The sequence below is a fragment of the Anas acuta genome, chromosome 12 (assembly GCF_963932015.1).
Source record: "Anas acuta chromosome 12, bAnaAcu1.1, whole genome shotgun sequence".
NCBI classification, from domain to species: Eukaryota; Metazoa; Chordata; class Aves; order Anseriformes; family Anatidae; genus Anas; species Anas acuta.
This window is the reverse complement of record NC_088990.1, coordinates 3511758-3517757: the sequence shown is the minus strand read 5'-3', so window position 1 is coordinate 3517757 and position 6000 is coordinate 3511758. Positions and strand designations below refer to the sequence as shown.

At 47.7% G+C, this 6000-nt stretch overlaps 1 long non-coding RNA gene across 1 annotated transcript; it reads left to right on the top strand.

Annotated features, from left to right (window-relative positions):
• Positions 1-745: 745 nt before the first annotated feature.
• Positions 746-3744, top strand: LOC137863269 (uncharacterized). Its single transcript, XR_011100816.1, has 2 exons — positions 746-1255; positions 2122-3744. It is a non-coding gene; the product is annotated as an uncharacterized lncRNA (long non-coding RNA).
• The last annotated feature ends 2256 nt before the right edge of the window (positions 3745-6000 follow it).

Below are 6000 nucleotides of genomic sequence, written 5' to 3'. Positions count from 1 at the left end.
GGAAGTGCCTGCCTCAGCCAAAGGTTACCCGGCCGAGGTGATAGCTTTGCATTCCTGCAATGTCTTAGCTTTTTTAAATTAAATTCTTGCAACATGAGGATTTAATCCCTTCTGCTATATATGGCGTGTGTGTGTGTGTGTGTGTGTGTGCGCGCGTATATATATTTTTTTCCCTACAAAAATTTCATCAGGCAAGTTATTTGTGTGTTTGAAAATTGGCTCGGATACAGGGTCAGTAACTTTCCACCCAGAGCCCATAGAAAGTTTGGGGTTTGTGGCTGAACATGGGGTCAAGTTTAGGGTTGTGCTTGAGTCGAAACTAGATCTGGAGTTGAGAGGCACTGGGGATGAAATCTACTGTGCTGCTCTTGATTTTTTTTTAATTAAAAATAATGGAAATGAGCAGTTTTCTTGTGCCCAAGTCTCTCAAAAGCAGCAAGTTCTACCACACTGAAAATGGTAGAATTGGTAAAAATTAGTTGTTTCCAGTATGAAATTGGATTCAAAATCCAATCCTAGAAGGGTAGCTTTGAATCTGTGGACTGAAAATTAAGCTCCTACAGAGGGTTTTTTTGTTTGGTTTTGGTTTTGGTTTTAGTTTGGTTTGTGTTTTTGGGAAGTGAGGTGGGAGAGAAGTTAATAAGCGAGGCCGTGATCTGTTGAGGGTTTTTTTTTGTTTGGTTTGGTTTGTTTTTTGTTGTGTTTGTTTAATTAATTATTTATTATCCTTCTGTCAAGCTGCTCGGTCAGCTTGCAGACCATCAGGGTCCAAACCCACCTGCACTGGTGCCCTGGAGTAAAACACCAGCAGCCTGGTCCCAGCCAAGGACTCACCAGCTCTGCGGGTACAAAGGTGCTGAAGGTTGACTTGCACCTTAGAGAAACCACGAACCAGGAGCACAGCCCTGGGCAATAAATGCCCTGCTGCCCTAAGCCAGGGCCCAGATTTGAAGCACTTCTGGTGAGGGCAGAAATCTGCCTCCTGTTCATGGAGACCTCAATATTTTGGTAGCACGAAGGCTTTTCTCCCCTGGCTCAGTTCTCCATGGCTCGTGGTGCTGCCCGAAGCTTTTCAGCTCTTCCCTCCACGTGGCCACGGCGTTGGGCACAGACACAGCTCTTCCTCGATGAAGGCATCGCTTTGTGTCACCACTTTGGTCTCTGGAAGAAAAATTGTTCCTCCAGGTCTTGCCATCTGCTGCTATTTAAAGGAACATCATCATCATCACCAATACGTTCCGCTGGGGGTCCTAAGGTATGCGCAGCCTTATTCTTCCAAACCTTGTGATTGGAAACAGATATTGCACCACGGCGTCCCTTTAAGTGCCATGTCAGTGCTGGGAAACTTTTTAATTAAGGGTTCTGCATGAGAGAAGCCTGCAATGAGAGGGGGAGGTTTTAGGCAGCATTTAGCATCCCCGGGCAGGTCCTGCAGGCATTCAGAGAAATCTGCACCTCCTGCAGCTCTCTGCCCGTGCTGCTGCCTGCCTTGCCCAGGAGGAACTTTTAGCATCCCCCTCTGCTACCCGTCACCTGGCCATCCTAAACTGGGGAGCTCAAATATTTGCTCCGTTGGGTGTGTTCTCCATGCAAAATGCTTTTTGAAGAAACGCATTTGTTGTTTTTTTTTGTTTGTTTGTTGTTGTGTTTTTTTGACACGCTAGAAATTTTTTACTGAATCATCTGGCTTTGCAAATATTGGAAGAAAAAAATATTTTTTTTTTACCCTTCACTCTAAAATAACACAGCTTCTTGCCCACTGAAGTCTGAAAACTGACGAGTAAATGTTAAAGCTGATAATTTGGGGGGAATGTGGGGTATAAATATTTTTATGGTATTGAATGAACAGACGATACTTGTATAATTAGAATTGATATAGTATCCTAAATTGTATAGTCCTAATCTGATTTCTGTTGGCATAGGTAGAGCTGGGTCTTTTACACCTAAGCTGAACTTTAAATCTTTGCCGAGACCACAAAGTTTCAGGAAACCTTTGTCAGTGTGATCCAGGAGGAAGAAAAGCTTTTGTTTTCCTTCTGGCCCACTCGTGTTCTTGTTGGAGATTATACCTGAGTCCCTTCATTGATGGTTTTTGCTGTGTTACCCTCTGGTCTCTCCCAGGACACAGGCGACTGAGGTCGGGCTCTGCAGAGAGGAACCCGAAGCTTCCCTGGGCGAACAGAAGTGCTCTGAGGGGCTGCAAACCCCTGATGGCCACCGCAGCTGCTGCAGGCTTTTTGCAGTTATTGCTTCCTGGGGATGACCGCGAGGTCGCGGGACCTGCCTGATTTGTGTGCCGCCTGCTGACCTGCCACATCGTGGGGTTTTTCTTCTGGTTCCTCGGGTACAGTTTCAGCAGAAGATGAGAGAACCCCCTGGGGCTGGCACCTGCATCTCTCACATCCCAGCTGAGCACCCTAGGGACTGCATAGGATAACGCACATTAAAAAAAAAAAAAAAAAAAAAAAAGGAGAGAAATAGGTATGAAATGTTGTTTTGGACCTCATGTTTGTCCCACAGTATTAAAAAACATAAATAAATCTGGAAAAAAAAAAAATATAGGGACAGGGAGCGTCCCTCTTTGGAGGTCTTCAGAACCCAGGTTCTTCCCAACCTCAACTGTTCTGCAATTCTGTGACAAAATCCTGAGCTATTTGATTTATTTAGATTTACTGAAGTGCCACTGTGCTTGTCTCTGCCTGGTGCCAGCACCCAGGCTCCTGTAACCATCCCTAGGCACGTGCACCCATATGTGATGTGTGAGCAGCCACGCGCAGGAGCTGCCTGGAGAAGCTTTGCAGTGCCCACAGCTTGGCACAAGCTGGGTATTTGTATCCCCTGGTCGTGCTCCATGTGCTCGGAGCAGCTGACCAAGCTGTGTGTCACCCCCCTGGGCACAGGACAAGGGCTTTCCAGAAGAGGAGCTCACGCTTCGCTTTGAAGACAGCAAGGGACGAGGAATCCGCGGCATTCCTGGCGTATTCCGGCGGCGGGCTGCCCTTGTTGAAAACCAGATGTCTCCTTTCCAATTCGCATGTTGCTGACTTCCAGTTCCAGCCCTCACACCTTCTTCTGCTTTTTTTTTCGGAGCCCGAATCGATCGCCTCCCCTCCCTCCCATCTGCCGCTGCCGCCCAGCGAAGCGCGAGCCTCACCTGTCCCCAAGCAGCTTGCCCTCCCTTGGCGTGAATAAAGCAGAGCTATTGGGGTCGCAAAGATCAACGACGTCGTAAAACACTTCAAGCGTATTCCTTTGCATGGTGCCTCGGCTGTGATGGCCATTCTGTGGACACAAGGCCTTAATGTGCACAGCCCTGATCTGTTTTTCCCATTGCTGACACTTCGTTGACCTACCTGCTTAGGAGAGTGATGTGGGTCTGTCCTTAGTGCAATTTTCCTCCTTTTGGAGAGTGATAAATCTGTTAGGGCATGTATTTATTTTTTTTCCTGCTTTACAGCTTGCCATAAATACTCAATAGTATCGTCTTACTCGGGCTGGTGGCTCCTGGGCTAGCAATGCTCAGTGCCCCCACGAGCAGCTCCTGGTGGGGCACGGGGGAGGCTGGGGACAGCCAAAGCACCCACACCTGTGATGCCAGCACGGAGTCCTCATGAGCAAGAAAAGAAGGATTTTCTTCTTATTGATGGCTTAAAGGTCAAGCTTGGCTTTGTTCTGCACACGCAGAATAATTTAGCTTTTCTCTTTGGTGCTCTCCCCTGTAGGTAATAAATTAATTTAATTTGATTCATTGGCAGCCTCGCCTTTGGTAGCGGAGGCAGCAACACCGCTAGAGACGGGGCATGAGACTGGAAAACTTCCCCAAGGGGTCCAGTCCCACAAAACACAGGATGAAATGCTGGGGGCACCTTGTCTCAGCTTGCTCCGAGCCAAATTTGAGTTTCCTGAAGTAACTTGGGAAGATGGAAAGGAAGTGAAGTTGTGTCCATAGGGCCAGTGGAAGCATCCTGCTCTCTCTCCCAGTCCCGTAAGTACATCACGGTAATTCAGAGCAGCGCTTGCTTGTTTACAGAGCGTGTGCTGCAGGAGAGCTATCGCTCAGCAGAGCAGGGATGTGCTTAATGCAAAAAAGAGCCCACGATTGCAGAGCTGCTCTGTGCACTCTGTAGCTGAAGCGTGTTGTGATACCCCTGGGTAAAGATCAAACTGGAAAGGACTCGCCGACATCTGATTCTCCTCAATTTTAGTTGGATCCAAATCTAGCAAAAGGGCATTTTATGTCTGGTCACAGTCCAAAAAGATATAGCAAAATCACCTGGAGTTACAAATGTGTTGCAGAACCTGTCCCTAATCACATTAAGAGCTCTAAACTGTAAGGCTCAATTGTTTGCCAAATGAAATATTCTCCTCCGGTATTTGCAGAAAGGAATTACAGTCTGTGAGTAATGTTTTTCATTTGGTATCGAAGTACAGTTTCTGTTTTATGGACCCAATCCTGAGCTTGGGGAAAGAGTCATTAAAAAGGCTTTGTTTTGCTGGGGAGCGAGGGCAGCGTTACTCCGACTTCACCCCACCTTGGGACTGGGCTCTGAGCTCCCGGGACCAGTTGCTTCCAGTTCAGACCAAGCTCCCTGCTGTCCCCACCGGACTGGCATCACCTGCCGTGCATGGCGAAGCGATGGTCATGGTGTGACACCCAGCAGGTCTGGGACGGGGGCTTTTCCCTTCCCTGTCACCAGCTTCCAAGGTTTCAAACCCTTGAGGTTCACACCGTGACGCTTTATTCTGCACTTCTGAGAGTGATGTTTGTTGTTGTTGGCTTTGAGGTCATGCTTAAAGAGAGGGGAAGTCCCGATGCTCCTGGTCATCAAGTGGCTGAGCTGTGTTCCTGGGGAGCCAGGAGGGTGAACCTGATGTCTGTGCTTTCTCCTCATCTCACAGCGTGTGCTGATGTCCCTGTGGTGGCTTCTACATTTAACAGTGACCTGGGGGCTCTTGCTCAAAGCTTTGGATGCAGCCAGACTTTCCCAGCCCAATGATGGTGTCATGGCTCCTGGCCATGCTTCGTGCATCAGCTCCAGCTCCGTGGTGTCCCCCAGTAAGACAACAGGTCAGGCAGCAGTTCTGAAATAACCCTGGCCAGTGACATACAGCCTCCAGTGCCTTTACCACATATTTTTCTTTTCCTTTCCTTCCCTCCATCCCAACACGTCTCCTTCTACCCATCCTGCTTCGCCGCGGTCCCCGTGAACAATTTAGTAGTCGGGTAGCAGGAGTCTTCTGCAACAAAGAAACTACTTTACTTTCTGCTATGGTTAATGCCCCAGTTTAATGAGTCCTTCATATCATTCTCAGCACCCTAAATTAAAGGGTAGCCTATGCAATTAAACCGTTCAGCTTTCAGAATGCCCCTCTCAGGGTTATCTGCAAAATGGGTTGAAATGCAGCTGCTACTAATATTGCTTGTATTAAAGCTGGCAAAGGAAAAACCTCTTTCTTCTCTCTGTTGACAGTCATGTGCCTTTACTTTCAATTAAACTGATTATTTGCACCATCTTGTTCCTGATCATTGTCCCACGAGGTTTTCCTAGCCAGGAAATATTTTATGCAATACATAACTGTAGATGTTTAGACCTTCGTGTTTGTATCTTTCAGGAATGAGGGGAGAGCTGAGACTTGCAGCCAAATCCTAGTCCAATTCACACCAGTATTAATCCAGAGTAAACCTGCAGTTTGCAGTGGAATTACACCAGATTTGTGCTCAGTTGAATCCATCAGATTTTGTTTGCTTGTTTTTTCCCCAAATAACTGCTTAAGGAAACAAAGCAGTTCCCCGGCACCCCCTCCCCAAATCTCTCCGTTGCATCTGGAACATATTGCTCTATTACCAAGGGTCAGATAATATCCTGCGTTAACAGAGCATCCTCCAGGCCCCCCAGATTCTTTCCAGCCGAGTCACTTCACCCACCCCTGACGTGCAGCCTGCTGGGGGGAAAAGGCAGCCACTCTTCGAGGGTTTTGTCGCTGCTTTGGTTGGGAGCA